The 19,688-nt window shown below is 38.6% G+C and overlaps 1 protein-coding gene and 2 long non-coding RNA genes across 3 annotated transcripts in view; 1 reads left to right on the top strand and 2 right to left on the bottom strand.

Moving 5' to 3' along the window:
* Positions 1 to 19,688, bottom strand: part of LOC103467396 (protein FAM19A2-like) — a 90,860-nt gene that overhangs the window by 17,575 nt on the left and 53,597 nt on the right. The window lies entirely within an intron of this gene.
* Positions 2,430 to 3,088, bottom strand: LOC103467395 (uncharacterized). Its single transcript, XR_534067.2, has 3 exons — positions 2,933 to 3,088; positions 2,670 to 2,828; positions 2,430 to 2,586 (listed from the first exon to the last, which is right to left on the bottom strand). It is a non-coding gene; the product is annotated as an uncharacterized LOC103467395 (long non-coding RNA).
* LOC108166405 (uncharacterized) lies at positions 3,042 to 5,550 on the top strand. The gene is made up of 3 exons (XR_001776747.1): positions 3,042 to 3,077; positions 5,117 to 5,199; positions 5,345 to 5,550. It is a non-coding gene; the product is annotated as an uncharacterized LOC108166405 (long non-coding RNA).

Raw genomic sequence — 19,688 nt, 5'->3', positions numbered from 1 at the left:
TTCCAGTGGATGTATGTGTGCCCATCATGAACTGCGTGTGTGCTAATTAGATTACATTGGCCTCTGAGATGGCACCATCATAAACAGAGAAAATTAAAATTCTGTTTTAGAGTCAGCCAAGAAAATGAGCGTGGAGAGATAAGGGGGAAAGCCCACGTGTCCACTTCCCTTTTCTGTCCTCTGTGTTGTGTTGGTTTCCATTCACTGCAGTATCTGAAAGCTTTCTGCTTAAGCTGAACTCCAGCCCCAATATCTACTACTGTACTACTATGTGCAGTGGTCATTGTTAAAAGATTATAAGTGCAAAATATTTCACAAGAAAATATAATTATTATTCAATTTAATCTGTTGCTAAGACTGCAAAATTTTAGCAATCTTAGCAACAGATTGCTAAATTTCTTGTGTCTAAGTAGATAAGCATAATTTAATCAGAGATTATGTTTTAGAAACAATAATATTACTTATTATTCATTTGGTGTGAAGAGATGAGCGTTATTAGTTTTTTCTTCTGGTAACGAACTGCCACAATGTATAAATAGATTTTAACTTTTGTGTTGAATGTCTGTTTTATAATATATTTACCACCAATGACAAAAAAAACACAACACATTTTTACTTTTCTGCAAAATTTACCAACTGCACAGTTCTTAACTTAACCTGTGAGGCCTGAGGCAAACATAGAGGTCTATAGAAAATGGTTTTACATGTGTGGGGTCGGTTGGACCCCATTTCGACATACAAGGGTTAAGGAGTATAAAATATGAATCATGTCAAAAGACCATAGGAAATCTTATGTTTTTTGAACAATAATTTGTTGTTAATCTGTTACTAAGGGATGAGCGCATTTTCTGGTAACAAAGTGCCATGAAGTAAACATCTGAATTTTACTTTTGCAAAATTTACCAACTGTTAATTTCTTATGTCTAAGCAGATAAGTAGTACTTTAAGAGAGATTATATTTTATAAACAATAATATCGCTTGTTATTAATTTGGCGTTAAGAGATGAGCATTTTTTTTGTTTTTTTTCTGGTAACGATCTGCAACGAAGTATAAAATCAGATTTTTACTTTTGTGTTGAATGTATATTACAATAAGAATATAATGTCACCAATGACAAAAAAAAAACACATTTTCATTTTTCGGCAAAATTCATCAACTGCACAATTCTTAAGTAGTATAAGATAAGTATCATTTCAAAAGAGCAGAGAAAGTCTTATGTTTTTTTTTAAATTAACAATGTGTGTTGTTATTTTTTTGCTAAAAGATGAGAGCGTTTTCTGGTAACCAAGTGCCACAAAGTAAACATCTGATTTTTACTCTTACAAAAGTAACAATCAGAAGACAGTAACATTACCACAAACATTAACAGACAGTGTCCTCTATTACTGCACTACCCACATTAGCACTAACCTTTTCCCTAAAATAAGCTTTTTAGCTATTTTATTTGTATTTATTAATCGTGTTTAGCATACTGAATGGAGGATGTCAATGTAAGACAACATGCTAGTGACGCTAACATTGGCATTTTGGCTAATTTTAGCTCATAAACTAATTTTAACATACTGTATATATTAGCTGTGTCCGAATTCAGGGTCTACATCCTTCGAAGGACAGATTTGAAGGCCGGTTACATCATAGCGTAACGACGAGGCCTGTCCGAATTCGAAGACTCTTTCAAATGCGTCCTCCAAATGCAACCTTCTTTTCCCCAGATTTGAAGGATGGGTTGGGTGTATCCTTCATTGCTTGCTCTGAAAAACGTTATTCCTTTCACAATTGAAAAATGTCCTCTCTGTTTCTCTATGTGCTAGGTCCATTCTAGAGAAGATGGGTCTCCAGGACGTAGTAACACCGTCTCAGGCCAAAATAAAATGGGATAACCTTAAAAAGATATATGAACTATGCAATATTTTATTGTCACAATTAATTGAAAATAAATCTAATAAGATTTTAGTGTATTTCTGTGTTTGTCAATTACTGTTTTCTCATTTATTCTTTAGGACTGCAAATATCCTGGCTCAGGAGAGGGAGTGAAAGGGAAGCCCACTGCTGCTACTTGGCCTTGGTTTGTCAAGATGGATGAGGTATTACCAGATGAGGCTCCAGGGCCAAGTGCAGCAGTGGTTGGACGTCATGAAGAGGAAGAGGAAGGTGGTGTTATTAAGAGGCCGGAAGAGGCAAAGCAAAAGCTTGGAGCATCTTGAACTGATAAAAGAAGATATGCGATTACAAAGAGAAGCAGAAGACAGAAGGGCTCAGGAGAGCAAGGAGAGACGGACGAGATCAATTATTATCTATTTTGCAATAAATTGCAGAGAAATAATTATTTTAAAAATAAAGTTCTTGAACACATTTCCAGATTATGAATTTGTCTTTTAATAAAGAAATTCATAAGATTTACAATCTAGATCCATAAAAATGGTTTCAATTAGAATTTTAAATAGCAGGTACTATCACTTCCACCTCTTCTTGACGGCAATAATGAGTTCGCTGAACTGCTGGTGTGAAGTCAACTTTGATGAAAATCTTTAAAGTTGTTCTTGTTACAACTCCATTTTCTTATTGACGTCAACACCACCATCGAACTAAAATACAACATAAACTTAAATGAGACGGTGTCACGAATACAATAGCGACATAAAAAATGATTTAAGACATATAAACATACCTCGCTGGCTGACCTTTCTTTTTGAGGTAGAAATGAGAGTAATGAAGGACTTCTTAAACTTAAATTACTTTTGTACAGCTACTTGCTAATGTCATAGCACGTGCATCCTCTTTCTCTGGTGCCCCAGCGAACATGCTGGATTCAACTTCCTACGTAGACCTTTCAAAATAAGAGTCGAAACAACAAAAAATTAGCATAATACAAAATAAAACGTAAACTAAAACTATGGCAGTAAAAGGTACAAACATTCTAAATTAAATTACATTCAGTTTGGTTCAGTTCACTTTATGAAACATATTAAGTAATATCAATGAAAGCCACATCGTTCTCCATTGCTTCAGTTCAGTGCAGCTCCCAACGTGGGTTCAACAGCAGTCATGGTTGCTAGGAGACATAAATTATGCTGAGGTGAGGCCTGTCCGAATTCACAGACTTTTTTACTTCCGGTCTTAGTTTACCCGGTCTGCGAGGGACCCGTCCTACGTAGACCGGTCCTTCGAAGGATGCAGACTCTGAATTCGGACACAGCTATTAAGTCCATGTTACTCAACATGCTTGTGATTCTCTACATGCTACTGAGTACATTGTAGCTTACTTTAGCATTGATGCTAATTTTTAGCATCAGAATGCTGAGTTCCAATCGATGACAGGTCTCGTTTAAATTTCTTCAGAAATGTTCTATTTTCTTAACAGTATTTGAAACAGAGATACAGATGGTTGTGCCAGTTCACACACAGAAAGACACAGCAACACTTATTTTCTAGTTGTCTGTAATTTCTGCAAAGGCAGACAAAAGGCGGTCAAGATGGAGCTTAAAAGAATAGAAGCTCTGAAGACAAATATTGCTTACACAAGAGGTTCTGAAATCACCTGTCTTAGCAATATGAGCTTCTAATACTCTGTTAGGCCCCAAAGAGCTGCCTCCTCTTATAAAGCAGCGGGTGTCCACCTTCTGCAAGAAGCAAGCTTAACAGGTTAAGACAAAAAGAAACACAGAAGAAACATATGTGCAGAATTAAGCTAATTCTTCCCTTAAAGCTGTATGCCTTTTATAGTATACCCTCAGTGAATTGTCCTGCAAAACCACAGTTTTGATGTTACAAGAAGCTATGACTCGCACACAAGAGATAATCGGTAAAGATCCAAGTGACAAGTAAAATGAAACAAAAGCCAGGCTTGTGGAGATATACATCTCATTATGCATATCACATGGATTTACAGAAAGCTTTTCTAAGAAGGAGAAAATGCTTCTACACACACACAATCTTTTTTTTTCCTTCTCTGCTTCAAGCTCAGAATGGAAGACAGTAAAAACTTGAAAGTTTGATCTATTTTCTGTTTGAACGCTTTCTGCTTAATTGTTACCATGTCATGCCATGTTATTTTTAAAGCGCTTCAAGAACAAGTGTAGCAGCTGACCAAAATGGTGGACAAAAATATGGGAGAACAATAGATCACTAAAACAGCTGACAGTTACCACGTAGCTATGTAAAATATTAAATATAAGAGGAGCCTACGTTACCAAAACTGCAAATTCTTTCTCTCTTCCCTGACATAAACACTTTTTCTCAGAATATACAGCTCTGGAAAAAATTAAGAAACCACTTAAAATCAGATTTTACTTTTTATAGGTATATATTTAACAACATATCTCTGAAATCCCAAGCAAAAAAAAAAAGGTATTTATTTGTAGAAAATGAGAAATGGTCAAAATAATAAAATAAAATTTGGATGCAAAATGTAGTCTTATGATAGTTCTCCATTGAAGAACACATCGGCGAATATGAAAGTAACCACATCAAGTATTGCCATATGGATCTTCAGGTCCAATGCACACAAAGAACATTTACATGAACAATTTTGGACGTCCTTTTGAATGCAATGTTTGCTTTTCAACTTAAAACTGGGCTCCAAGGTTTCTTTTTCATGAATTTCTGGATGACCAGCCTGTGAAATACCGCTCCCTCCCAAATCACACGAATGTCTGTGATAGTCCTGCTAATGTACGTATGACCACCTTGTGCCAGATTGTTTTTCACACAGCAAGACTGGGCTCCTGGTTCATCAGCACAGATTTCCTTCACTCCTACTGCAGCTTAGACACAAGAACTATATCTCCACACCAGCAGCATGGCTAATGTCCTGCTAAATCATAGAGGATATTAGTTCATGCGACAGGGTGAGCCTGGTGACACATGGCATGTCCTGACTTATTAGCAAGCCCATCAGCACCGCCGCTGCTACCCCATAGCAGACGATTTGTACTAATTTGTGCTGCAGGCAAGATATTAGGGCGGTGAATTGGATATAAATTGTTAATATGTTCAGATGAATTAACATAGCATTACCACTCAACCATTAACCTGAAGCTGTGTGTGTGTGTGCGTGTGTGAGGGCTTTAAACCCTGTGTTCATTTTTTCCTTGCTGACTAATGGTGTCTTTTCAGGAGCACACCTACATTTCCTCCCTCATCCGTATTTCCACGTTATCTTCTTCGCCGTCTCCTCACCCTCCCACTTCGCCTCACAGGTGGGAAGTCTGTCGAGTACAGGAGTATTTGCATCCTTTTTTCACACTCCAGTAGCCTTTTTTTTCCCCTTTACATTGTTGTTAGCCATAAGCTATTTTTGTCACTTTCATACTGGTGTCTCCTTTCTTTCTCTGCTTCCTCCAGCTTGTCCTTCTGTGTATTACTGGCAGATCAGCAGAGAAAGAAACACATGATTGTACTGAGTCCAAACACCCCCTCCTGGGTTTTTCTCTTTGTCAGTCAGGGAACAGAGATGGATCTATACCACAGCAGCTTTGTTGATGAGGATTTCATTCTGTCTGAATTCTGCCCCCGTCAAAGGAATAAAGATGGACACTCGTAAACGTCAAGCTGTGTATTTCACTTTCAGTTTGCACGTGCACGTGTGTGCGAGAGCGCAGAAACTGAGTTATGATTGTTGGGTACACGGCTCTGAAGCAGCGTCATTTCACAGATCGTGACAAATGGCTTGCTATCAGCCTATTTACTCTCACAGAGAAGACTGGACAATCCCATAATTTGCAGCATGCCCTGCCCAAAGTCAAAGCACACAATGCTGCATGTCTCTTGAATCCAAGATTATGGATTGCTGCATTGCTTTTAGAAGTTAAGTTTTAGGGATAACACAGCAAGTCGTCACTCAAAGTAGTGTAGCAGCAAGCAAGTTCAACATGGCAAAGGTTTTTTTTTTTTTGTTATCTAGATCAGAAACTAAATTTAACCGACATTAGATACTAAGTTTCTACTTGCCCCTCATACTACCGATACATTTTCATTTCTTCAACTCCTACTTTTATTTCAAATCTCCAAATAAATTATTTCATACCTATACAATTGAATATATACAAATGTTTTGCATTATGACTAAGTGTTTTGCCCTGCGACAGACTGGCGACCTGTCCAGGGTGTACCCCGCCTCTCGTCCGAAACGTTGGCAGGAGATGGGCACCAGCACCCCTCCCGACCCCACTGAGGGAAAAAGGGTGCAAGAAAATGGATGGATGGATGGATGGACTAAGTGTTTTTATGTGTTGTTCAGATAAAGGTCTGAAAAAAGGTTTAAGCTTTTTTTTTTAACCTTTTTTACTATCAGAAAACATGTTACTCTGTTTTCGATTTATTTTTCCTCCGATCCCTAAAGAGGCTCTTACTTAACCAGAATAACTAAGTAACTTCTTGCTGGTAGATTTTTTTAGTCATGCAATCACATTTTGTCCCAGTAGACTAGACTAGTAAATCCTAAAAAAATAATACTATAAACTTTAGTTAGATAAATTGAGTATGAAATTGCCCCAATTATAGAATAAAACAGAAATAAACGTCATTGTCCCTCAGTGGAAAATTCAGGTGTACTAGCAGAGAAGTGGCACACAATTTGAAGCATGTATTCACATTAAGGTAAAATTATATATAAAAAAAAACAAAAAAAAACTGTCCAATAAGTAAAGCATAAGCAAAAAAAAAAAAAAAACTTTCGTTTTTAAAAATAGCATACTCAGATTCAAATAAATGTGCAACCGAGTAGGACGATTAACGATTACTACAATAATTGTTATTGAAGTAATCAATAATGATTACTTCAATAATCGTTATTGAAGTATATATAAAAATAAATGATTTATTTTTATGTATGCATAAAAATATGCATACATAGAAATGATTTAGAAATAAATCATTTCTAAATCATAAAGTAATGTAAAATTGACTTTACATATATCATTTTATACCAACCAAAAAAAGAGAAGATATTCCAAGAACATTTGGTTCCTTAGCTTAGAAGCAAACCAGCAGAAAGAAATAATAGATGTGTTAGATTTATGCCCCAAACAAAAATAAAAAATAAAAATACCTGCGCAAGAACCTGCTTTTAATACGGAATTTGCACTTTTTGGGTCAAGACATTCTTTTGAGTACTTTTTAAAGACTCCTTCATCCAGAAAACTAATTTGAGTTCCTTGCTTTGCTGCAAATGTTGTCTTTTATATCCTCCTTTCACAAAGAAACTACCTGACATTATAATGACTACCCTTGACACCTTGACAGCTGCACAAACACATTTGAAGCTTCATTCAAATGACGCTGGAACATAATGACACAATGGGTGTCTCGCATGAAAGTGTTTTATTCATAATTCAAACACTTCCATTGGCTGTCGGACATTGACAGGTCATCTGATGAGCTCTGTGATTGGTGCGTTGAGCTCATCTGCTCCAAACGCTTCCCTTCTGTTGTGTCAGCACTTTCTCTCAAACCGCATTCATCAGGACAGATCATTACATCCCTCCTCTCCTTGGGTCTCTTGCTTCTTTCTGTCTCTCATCCTATCCCTCACTACGAAATGAAAGGGAAACCCTGGTGTGTATGAGCCAGGCTCGCAGCAGAGCCAGAGGTGGAAAGATGAGAGGAGTGAGAGAGTGGAGAGATGAAGGCAAAGAAAAGGGAATAGAAAAGACAGGCAGATGAGAAAAAGCACAGCCTGCACAGACTGTAAATGCTGTGAGGGACAGAGAGAGTTTGTGTTGGAGGGCAGATTGGTCTCTGTTAGAACTCCATGGGGAAGAAATTGAAGAACCAGCAGTGCTGGGTTATTAATGCAATGAAATTAAAGCCTATAGACATGCCTTGTCTTGCAGACACACCAGGTGAGTTCTTTTTAAAGAGGATGAAAGAGGTGCATTTCATACGTGACAGACATTTCTTTTTAATTCATTATACAAAACGAAAAATGATGAAGTCAATCCATGCAGCATATATGTCCTTGAAAGACAGAGAGGCGCTTGCCCATCATCAGTGGTCAAAGGGTGGGACAAGGGATACACGTCCATGCGATGGACGTTTCACCAGTCCATAACATGAACAACACCACACAGTGAGAACAAAGTAGCCTGGTAAAAAGCAGCCCCTTGTTCTATGGTCTCAAACTGCATTCCTCGAGAGCCGGAGTGCCGCAGCTTTTAGACGTATCCCTTGTCCCAAACACTCCACTGCATGTCTGCATCGTTTAAAGTACTGGAAGTGCAAAGGTGTTCTTGTTGTCTGGGTGTTGTTCTGGTTCACTGTCAGTGTTTGCAAAAAGAAAACCGATCCATTTTCTTAATGCCACTTGTTTTCTTGTTGTTGTGAGGAAATCATAATATCCTCAGTTAAACGGTTTCAACTATTGACCACTTAGAAACTGTTAGACGAACCAGGGTTGACTTTCCCTCCCGTTGCGCATTGTTGTGCAGTGCCTGCAAACCTTTGCTGAGGAAAGTCAAACATTGCACAGGAGGAGTGACATTAACAACGTCGGTCCCTGCTGGACTGCTGCACTTTTGTGGTTTATTAAGGCACTTTGCTGATGCAGCTCTCGGCAACAAAATTTACTTAAACTGTTCTTTTCTTGCCGTGAAAAGAATAAATCAGTCACATTACCGGGTGAGTTAAAGAAAAGGACAACTTTCACATTCTTAGCGAAACAAAACTTCACAAACATGTCATTTTCCACACAGCTCCATTCAGCTCTGGCAGGGGTCTAATTAGCTGGGGGAACTGAAAACACCTGAGTGGGTGAACAGGCCATTAAAAGGCCCTCAGTGTCGTCTGTACACCCACGCTGGTGTTTTCACCTACCTTTGCCAGAGGTAGCCACAGATCTTTCTCAGGACTGTGTGGGCACATGCAGACAGACACCTTCCTGACTCACCTTTTGTGTTTTAACGAGAAACATCTTTAATTTCAGCACAGCTCTGCCCATTCGGAGCAGGAGGCTAATCAGCAAAATAACTGCAAACACACCTGTGTGGGTGAGCGCACAAGCTTGTACCAAAAAAAAAAAAAGAAAAATAGAAAGAGAATTGTGCTTTTTTTTTTTTTTTTAACTGCACCCCTTCTGTGTTTCCAGTTTTCTTACTTCACATTTTGGTAATATCCACCTTTTTTTTTTTTTTTTGTTGAAGGGAATAATATTCCAGCCAGTACTGCAGAGCAAATATATTCAGTATTTGCTTTTGGGCTGCTTGTATATTTCACCTCAAACACACCTGGGGAGACATTAAAGAGCTCAGCTGCAAAAACCTTTCTGAAAATGAGGAGTAGGGATCTTTATGCATATTTCATCATTTCCACAGATTAATTACAGACCGCATTGTAATATTTTCAGAGCAGTTGAAGGACCTGGAAAAATATTAGGATACGAGAGAGGGCATTGAAGTGGAGGCTACATATTTCTCTTAATTTCTGATTTTGTCCATAGAAAAAATGTTTTAGAAGGCCAGAGTAGTGTTTGGCGACTTGTTGGTGCAACATGACCTTTAACAGAGACACTTTATTTTCCTTATGCACAAAAAAATTGTTGATCTACAATTTAATTTTCTTTTTTAAAGGACATCTGTTGCATTCAAATTCTGTAGGAGAAAATGCTTGAACTCTTTTAGTTAACATTCAGTACAATTATATACAAATTGATACTGATAAATGTCAGCATATCAGTTTTTATGAAAAAGATTCTCAGAGGAAAGTGATAAGAAGACATAGCACACAGACAAACATCTTATTTTGTGATACTATCTTGGGAAAGATGGAAAGGAGCTGTGTCATGAATTTGTGGACATGAGTGATAAGTCTCTTATATCGGATCTAGTATGTAACATGAAAAAATGTATGTTTTTGAAATGCAGCACTCATTGCAGATGTGCCTTATCCAAACTTAAATTAATATTTGTCAAAAAGGGCCAAATGGGTGTGCTGCAATGACGCATGGGGTAAACCACAACCCATGTATGGGGGCCGTAGTTCTAGATACATCCGTCACATGTTAGAGTCCCAGCCTGATGACATTTGCTGCATGTCTTCTACCTCTTAATACCCATTTTCCTGCCTGACCACGTTCAAATAAAGCCCACTGGAGCCAATAAAACCTTAAAAGAAAAAAAAAAAAAAGAGGGCCTAATGAAGAGCAGTCGGTATGCAAATGTTTGCTAACGTTTTAGGAGTAGTGGTAAACACGACAATGAGACAACGCTGAAGTTGCCCACCGATCCAGAGCATTAGAGTCAAGAGCAATTTTACAGCTGCCAGGGGATCTTAAGAAACTTCATTTAACTTCAACCAAAAATCAGGACTCAAATTGGTTAGATTTGAACTGAGAAAACACTAAGTTCCTCATTCCTGTAACTATTCTGTGTGTAACAAAAAAATAGAACAAATTCAGAATACAGTTCAGCATCAGGTTTTTTTGCAGCCTTCATTCCTGATGCAATCTACAATACAATGCAGCTGTGAGCCACTGGAGCACTTACAGGTGGCCAGTCTGATAATACAAGATAAACATATTACAAGTTTTGTGTTTAGAAATCCAAAGCTTTTTATTGTGGAAAAAAAACACAACATGCTTACATAAAAACCTAAACACCACTGCAGGACAAAGCAGGCCATAAGCAGAAGGTACCAAGGAAGCTGTGATTTTTCTATTTTTCTATCCATTTTTAAGACTTTCGTCTGACTCAAGGATATACAGTCCTGTATTGATTCACTGCACATATAGTACAAAGATGCATTAGAAAGACACACACACAGGAAACAAAACAAAAAAACCCCAGAGCAACAGAAGGCCAGGAGGGTGTCCTGTTGTTTCCAGACTATCTCTCTCAGAAATGAAAAATAACATGAGTTTCTATTAATCTGAACCAAAGTAAGCATAAAACACTCAGTGAGGGCTTGAGTGATTGCTGCTTTAATGCAGCCCACGGAGTATTTACAGTGGTGTTCTGCTAGGATTAGTTGTGTGAGAGGATTAGTGAAGCTGCATTACTGCTGTTTTATTTAACTCACAACAGCAAAACACTAAAAATGAAAGCCTCTTAAACACATTTAGGCTACATGAGAGGCCTGCCCAAACATTTAGATAAATCCAACGTTTTCTGTGTCTTTTAAAGGCTGGCACCGGAAGGAAATGTGCGAACACGCACATGCTTTTTTTGTTCACGCACTCAGTTTCCTGTTTCGAATCTACAATCTATTTATCGTCTTAAAATTACCCCACTACTGCACGTGCGGTGCCTCGGAAACACCATGGTACTTTAGTTTAGGCATCAAATGTTGGTGAGAGTGCAGCAGCATACGCAGATAACAGGATCAACAAAGTGCGAAATTTACTGAAAGAGGATAGGATTAATGCAAGTAGATTGCGGGAGGGTGGGGGCACAGAAAACAAGACAGAATAAGGGAGATTTGCAGATGCAGCACAATAATGCTCTCTTTTCCTATCACACTCTCTTCCCTCGCATCAGCATTGATCACAGTGCATCAGTAAAGTAAAGAGTAACTCATCCATCAGTGCATGTGCTCTGGAGCTGCTGTTAAGAATACTGAAACGATTTTCCATGCCAAGCCCTGATTTGTGCAAAATCACAATCAAATGCGCACAGTTTACACGGCATCAGTATTAGTCTTACCCCCATCCAGGCTGAAGGTCCTGCTCATCCAGGGCAGCGCACGGGATAACATCAGCGTTTCATTGTTTTTACATCTTTTTTATTTACAATCACATGTAGCCGAGGGCACCAGAACATTTAGCCGTACATTAAGCTCCTCCAGATTATCCCTTTCAATTTGACAAATGCCTTTTGAATTAGTTTATTTTCAGTGCAGTCACCATAGTAAATCACTGCAATTTTATGTTCTCAAAATCCATTTATGGAGTACGTGTCCCTTCTTTCATGCCAATGAGTCACACAGTGTGGCACTTTGTACAGAGCAAACAGGGCTTTGAAAGGCTGTTTTTCTACTGTTTTTCTACTTGTTTTTCCCCCCCAGGGAAAAACAAACTAAAGATGTTCATGGTAAATTTTTTCTATGATATAAGTGCTTTTTAAATCTGTATTTCTTTTAATTGCTTCATGCTTTACAAGTAAAAGACGTAGAACAGAACATGCTCATTGTAAGTCAATATTTGTAACAGTATGTTACCTTTAAATGTTTGTTTTCTGCACCAGATCCACAATGCAGATTACACTAAATTCATCAAGTTATAAATATGAACTTAACCAGATATATATGACTTGCACCTATTTTTGCGACAGGTTGCACTCGACTCCTATTCAGCCTCAATCAAAGCAGGCGCAGAAAGACAAGAGAGCAAGAAATAGCACTGAATTATGATTTTAAATTCCAGAGGTAATCTCACATTTGTAACAGCCATCGGATCGAAAGATAAGACAGGATCACAGAACAGGTGTAATAGAAAGTTGGTTTTTTATTAAAAAAGCAACACATTTTTTTTCTCCTTCTCTTGCAAATAAATTACCACCATCTTTTAACATGGAGTAATTTCTGCACAACTTGCATGACACAAACAGCTTTGATCTTTGTGAATACAGTGCTAAAGACTCCGGCTATCAATAGGATAAAACTTTACTAAGAACAAACAAAACATGGCTTATAGAAATTAACACAGGGAGAATCCGAACAAGGAGCAGCAACTGGGAAACAGGTAATACAATGAGTACAAGTGAATAGAGAGCTATATATACCCAAGTAGAGATGGAGGTGACAATGCTGCCCTAAAAGTCCAATAAAAAAAAAATAGAAACAGGTGAAGGAAAGTGGAGGCAGAGGATAATCAGGAGATGGAAAACACCTGTGAAGGGGAGCTGTGACGGTTAAGACAAACCCAAGAGCCAGGAAAAGGAAAACAAAATGGGAAAACCTAAATCAAACAGGAAACTAATCTAATAAACCCAACTCTAATATACAAATAGGAATCCAGGAAATAAATGCATAGGAATGAACTGTTGCTGCATTCCGACTTCCCCATCACAGAAGAATTGACTGAAACGCCTGGATTCCCCAAAGGGAAAGGGGAAGCCACTCCGAGTACCCCTAGTTACCACTTGTAAGATTGACTTCGCTTTGCAACATGGCCACTCTTCATATCAACAATAGCAACATGTGGTGGAAACATGTTTATTTCACAAGACACACACATGGGAGCGCGTCTAAAATGAATTTTAGACAAGTCGCACCTGCAACTACGAACTGAGCAAATTAAGAGTGCCGTTTGGAATGCAAGGCTTAAATGATGTTTGAGAGTGACGTGATGCATAGATCCGACTGCAAACAATATGGACTTCAAACAATGTCTATGGGTGTATTTAAAAAAAGTCAGCAAAAAAAGCAAAACGTCTGAATTTGTCTGTCTTTATCATCATGAATATACAATGCACGTTGAGTGCTAAATGTCACTTGAAACCACAGAAGTGCCATCATTTCTGTGGTCTCAAGATGCCATAACGATGTGGTCTGTAATGATTTGTTCTTTTGAGAATGACTAAAGTTGCCTTAAAAAGGCTCTCCTTTGTGGTCATTTCAAATAAAAAAAGTATCTTCCCTATTTCTCTACGTTAAAGCATAAAATAGATTGTTGCAAACGAAAGAAGCCTCTTAAATCCACAAGAATCTCAGCGATATCTCTGCTCATGTTTGGCAGACAAACTATTGCAGGATGAGAACGTGAACTTGCATCCTCACATTTTTGTACCAGCATACATCAGGCTTTTACTAGACTAAGTATGTTATATTTATTATTCATATAGTTTCAAACGAGCCAGCACAACTGGGAAACTCTGAAAAAAGGCGTAACGCAGAGGAGAGGCACCACTTGGGACGGTACACACCAGAACTACAAACACTAAAAAAGCTTGAGGTACAGAAGACTACTGCTCTTTTGTGATACACCGCATAAAAACTTAAATCACCAATCTTTTCTTCCTTGTGTTGCACTGATTAAAGTGTGTAACAGAAAAGTTGGATGGATACCTGCCATGGATGGAAGCCAATCTACTGAATTCTAAGATGTCTCCTAAAATTAAAGGTAAAAGTTTTTCGCAAAGCACCCTGGGCCTGAAGAGAGCGCTTAAAGTGACAAAATGTCAGGAGCACTAAGGAAGACTTTTAGTGCATCTTAAGCGGGGAAGATGGAGAAAGACGAAACAGAAAGGAGAAGTACTGTCCGTAAAATGGATAGAGCTGTGCCAACAGCAGGCATTGCTCCTCTGTCCCGTTAGATTTTCACGTCCTTGACTCCCACATCTTATGTAGGTTGTTTTGCCAAATCACGCAAATTTATACAAGAAGGCAAACACTGTGACTGCTCAGAAGCTTGGAAGCTGCAGCTCAGAGAGGGAGCTGCGCCCCCTAGGTGGCGCTAGGTCCACCCAGGTGTTTTGCACAGCCAAATGGCTGCTATGGGAGGTTTCTCACACGAATGAAAAACACCACTATGTTTCTGATGAGAGGAATAACATAACATGATGTAAAGCTCAAAAAAGTGGATTTTACGTAACGCTGAACCTTTAAAGGAAATATCCAGATCAAAGGTAACACCAGTGTTATTTATGTTACCACTAAGTTAATGCCATTTGGAGTAAGTGACTGAGGAAATAATTTGTTCTTCAGATGTTCTTGTGAAAAGACGGCAATCTCTGTCTTGCCGGAGGTTAAGACTAGAAAAATAAAAGTCACAAACACTTTTATGTCTTGAAAACATGCTAGTACCCTGATTAATTAATGGATTGGCTTGACCAATTGGTATTGACATTTATTATTGGTAAAAAATAAGTTCATCAATAACAGTAATGGAAAGCTATACCATGCAGTGTAGCAGCTTTTTTATTTATTTTTTTTCAAAACTAAAACTCAGGCTTTCTGTCTCGGATGTGTCAAGTACCACAAAGTTTTATGGCTAAATTAAGGTCTTCTAGTCATTCTTGACCATAATGACATTCATTTACGCTGCACTGTAAATAAATACATAAATTATGCTGCAATGCATGTCTACTGAAAGGGAGATCCCGATCTCAATGTGACTTTCTTATGAAACAAATCCAAGAGCACTTCAGACGCAGAGTTGGAAATTCAAATGCATACATCTGTAAGTCTGTGTCCCAATGAATACCAAAGACTAGTATTGTACAAACACATAAGAACAAAAGCGCCGTGCCACCCACCAGGCAAATACCTCCAGAGAACAAATTGGAAATTGAATCATAAACTATAAAGAGCCAAGGTTGAGTTCAGCTGCGGAAGAAAAGAGAGACGAGATAGAGGTGGAGAGGGGAGAGGTAAGAACGGCTGCATTAAATAAAAGTTCAGTCTTTTTCGCCTGCCCCTGCAGAAATTCACGCTGTGCTACCTGATTGAAATTTCCTGGTTTAATAGCTGTGAAATAAAGCAAAAGTTAGAAAGAGGAGGAAAGGGAGAATATGAAACAGTGGCTAAAGAAGAGGTAAGGAGATCAACGCAGGAACGAGTGGAAGTCTTAAAAAACTTAAATGACCAGCTGATAAATAAAAGGAATTGCCCTTAGTACAAATGTTGAAACAGAAAATTAACATGAAGAAGAAAGGAAAGGGGTTTTTAAAAACGTTGGAGGTGGTATAATGGTTGGGGAAAGATGGGCTGGTCTGAGTAATTCATAAACTATTGATCCAATTTGATTGCAACTTATAACTATTCTCGAGTTTACATAAAGACGCCTTATTGTTATGAGACGTTAGAGAAGATCAGGAAGAGCGGTTCAGGAAAGTAAAAAAGGCACTGGAGATCACAGAACCACAAACAAGGTATCCAGAATACCATCAGTGAAAACACAACGTGTCAAACCAGGTAGCATGCGGGCTACATCAGCAGCATTTTCACTGGACAGCAATCCTTCCTGCTAAAGAGATCAACGTGGGGGCATCACACAGGAGTGACATATATGTCATCAATTGACATAATGTGACATTTTTGTATTTGATTTGGCATTTAGATGAAGTCTTACATTTCGTGGGGTTTTTTTTATGTCGGTTTATCCCTTTAAGTAGTTTCCAAGAGTTGTTTCAGTTTTTAGTTCTCCACACCTTTTATTCATTCATATCTTCCAATATATCTTAATACAAGTGCTTATTTGCATCCAGTATGCTTTCTTCCTGTATTAAATGGGGTCCTCAAAACCACCATTTCACAGTGAGTCCATGTTTTTTTTTCTGAAAAATACAAAATAATAATCTTACATGTCCAATCCAATGGATCCAATAAGGTTGCAGGATAAACAAATTATTTCCTTTAGCTGAAGGAACTACCGATTTACAAGACTGCATCTATGCAGAATTGGCTTGCAAGCTAAATGGTAATGATTCCCACTAATAAATCCAATCAGAAGGCCCCAATGAGGTAATCTCCCTGTGCACTCAAAGGAAGCTTTTTATTTACACCAATTAGCTAGTGGCTAGAGCTTTAGACACAGGGTGCTGCAAATGATTACCGTGTTACCTCTCAGTAAAACTTTTTTTTAACACCGCACAGCAAAAACCTAAAAGGTTGACGTCGTACAGCAGTCTCAAACTCCATTCCTCGGAGCCCAGAGTCATGCAACTTTTAGGTGTGTCCCTTTTCCGACACGGTTCAATTACACGGTGAAAGTTGCAGGAGAAGCATGTCAGTCAATTTCTTTATCTTAACTTGTTTCAGTATTTGAGAGCAAGCAATTGTGATTGTGTAAAGTAAGCAGAGAATACACATGCTATATGTAAAGCTTCCAACTCGTCCTTAGTATGTTACACCAGCACATTCCGCATTTGTTTATTTTTTACTGTGGATTTTCAGGCAGAGGCCATGAATCATAATCCTGCAAGCAGAGTGCATCTTAGTGTCTGTCTGTCTGGCTTCACCCGTCTACTTTCACAGACATACATTTTTTCTTGCTTACTGGAAAAAAAAAAAAAAACTCAGATGTAAATACACTCCCTCCCTGCTCTGGATATAAAACATTTTTGAAGCTTTGTCAACTTCCTGTTCAATATTTCAGCAGAAAAAAAGCCATATTGACAGAGAGAAAAAAAATGTTTTCCATCTCTACATTTTTTATTTTTTTTTATTTGTGATGGAATTGTGTCTGAGAAGAAATGAGCACAGAAGATTATCTCGTGTTTAACCACAGAAGGTCAAAGAGCCCGTTATGAGATGCATTCCTGCCACATTAATAACTACATGGCTTAACACTACATGTGCACCAAGGACGCGCTGATTGGCGAAGGTGAAAATATGCAAATTCTGTTACATTAAAACTTGTAAACAAGAAAAAAGACGGATTGTGAGCCCAAGAGAGTGAAAGCTTGAGGCGATCTAACACACATAATTAGGATTAAGAAATGGACAGACCATAAATAACATGTTTCTCTGTTGAGTAATAAATAATAAATAAATAAAGAGGGTTCTCAAAGTCAGTTTTGGCTAGAAACCAGTATGACAATATGTAAAGGCCTTAAAAGAAATAACTGAGTAAACCAGAGTACGCAAACGGCACCCATGGATTTCACTCAGAAATCCATCCATCCGGATTGGTGGGTTTATGCCCACCTCCAGCGGTCAACAGGTCAGCTTTTGTCTTGTTTTCTAATTACATAACTTTAAAGTCCTGTGCACTGCAGATGAGACACACATGCATTGAGTTTAACACAGTAATAAAAACCTGACGTGTCTGTAACGGCAATAAAAATCCAAAACCTCTTGTTAATTTAATTTTTTTTAAATCAAATATGGATTGGTGTGAATCCCCCATGTGAGAAAGTTAAAACATTATGCTGCATTTGAATTTGGCAGCAGCTCAGAGAATGGGAAGCTACAAACTGTGCTGTTGACGGGGGGGCAATTTCAGTAAAGAGTGGTGGCAGATTTCTTTGGATGCAACGAAGCTGCGACTCCTCTCCGTAATCCCCCCTGGAGCTCTCGCCCTGTCTCTAAGGACGAGCTCATTTACTCTATGGAAAAAAGCTCATTCCAACCATTTCTTAAGAGGACCTCTTTCTTTTATAAAGCATATGTCATGATCATGTGTGATAAGTGGGGGCAACTGTGACTCAGTGGGAAGACAAGTCATCTTGCAATCTGGAAGTTTTGGGGTTCGATTCCATCTTCCCCCTTCCACATGCCGATGTGCCCCTGGGCAAGACACTTAACACTAAGCTGCCTACAAATTTGTGTTTCAGTATATGAATACGTGCATGTTTGTGAGTGCAATTGGGTGAATGTGGCTTTGTGGTGCAACACTTTGACTCATTAGTACCACTGGAAACGTGCTACACAAATTCAGTCCATTTAAACACGGAGGTAAATCAAGAACTTTGCTCTCGACTCAGAGCGACTGACTGAATCAGCAATTATTGCTAAAGAGGCCAGAGTTTGTCTATCAATCTCCTGCTCTTATCACTCATTACCAAGACACCTAGATACTTAAGCTTTTTATTCGAGATAGATTATGAATACTGGCAGAGAGTGGGCCATCGTTTTTTCCAGCTGCAAACCATGGCCTGAGATTAGACTATATAAACAATTTTAGAGCACACTAATGATCACTTCTTAAAGAAGCTAAGAGAACAACACCGGCTGCAAAAAACAAGATATCATTTAGCCATCACCTGATAGTCCAGCACCACCTCCCACAAAATGGCGACAAGTCATTTTAAAATCCACAAGGATAAGTGGTTCCCTACGCTGCCAACATCCGAGGGCGAGGATGAGAATTGTGATCCCCTAAAAGTAAAAATATCCTTCCCAGTCAGGCCCACTTGATGTCCCCATCCTCCACGTCTCATTGAGAAGGTGTGCCAACCACGCTAGGCTCACAATGTCCAGAGTCTCTCATCTGCTGGCAGCGATGGTGGTTCTGTGTTTATTTAAATTCACACAATGTGTTTTATAATGTGAAGAGCTAAAATGTTTGCTTTAAAAACACACAAACACACACATATATTGAGGCCAGTTTGCTCATTAAAATATCAAACATGAAAAACAAAAACAGTTCAGTTTTAGCCACAAATTTCCTTTGCAACATTTTTTATACTAAACACCAAATACTTAATGTAATTCATTGTCTTTTGACTCTTTGTCTCACTTACACAACAGCACATGTTCTCCATCTCTTGACCACCTCTTGACCATTGAAGCGACTGCAAGGGATTGTTCGAAGGTTTGTCAGCATGAAACATTTCACATTTGGTGATTTTTGCAACTTGAATTTTTCACTAGCCATATGGAGCCATGTTGTTGACCAGGCGCTGAGTGCAGCTTTGCTGTGGAACAGCCACTAAAGAGGGCAGACAGCTTGTCTCCACACATCACATTTGCAGAGAGCCTCATTGGCCATGCATGAATGTAGACGCGTGTGTGTGTGTATGTGTGTGTGTGTGCACGAGGGTTGGTGTTTGAATGTTTTGTGTGTTTTTGCATGTGCATTCATATGCACTTTGGTCTAAATGTCTCTTCTGAGCTTGTGTGAGGGTGGTGTAGCACCCGTAGCCCCCATATGCCTTTGTCCTTATATCTCTTTTTCACCTTCTTGGCAGTCGCAATCCCTTTCAGAGCAAGTCAAGTTCTCACTGGCCTCTAATCAGAGGCAATGTATGGTGACGGCAGGCCATAGACTGAGAATCAATGACTCAACAGTGTGTGGTGAAGTGATCAGCGTAAT

Source organism: Poecilia reticulata, linkage group LG7 (genome assembly GCF_000633615.1).
Source record: "Poecilia reticulata strain Guanapo linkage group LG7, Guppy_female_1.0+MT, whole genome shotgun sequence".
In the NCBI taxonomy this organism is placed as follows: domain Eukaryota; kingdom Metazoa; phylum Chordata; class Actinopteri; order Cyprinodontiformes; family Poeciliidae; genus Poecilia; species Poecilia reticulata.
This window is presented reverse-complemented; position numbering and strand designations above follow the sequence as displayed.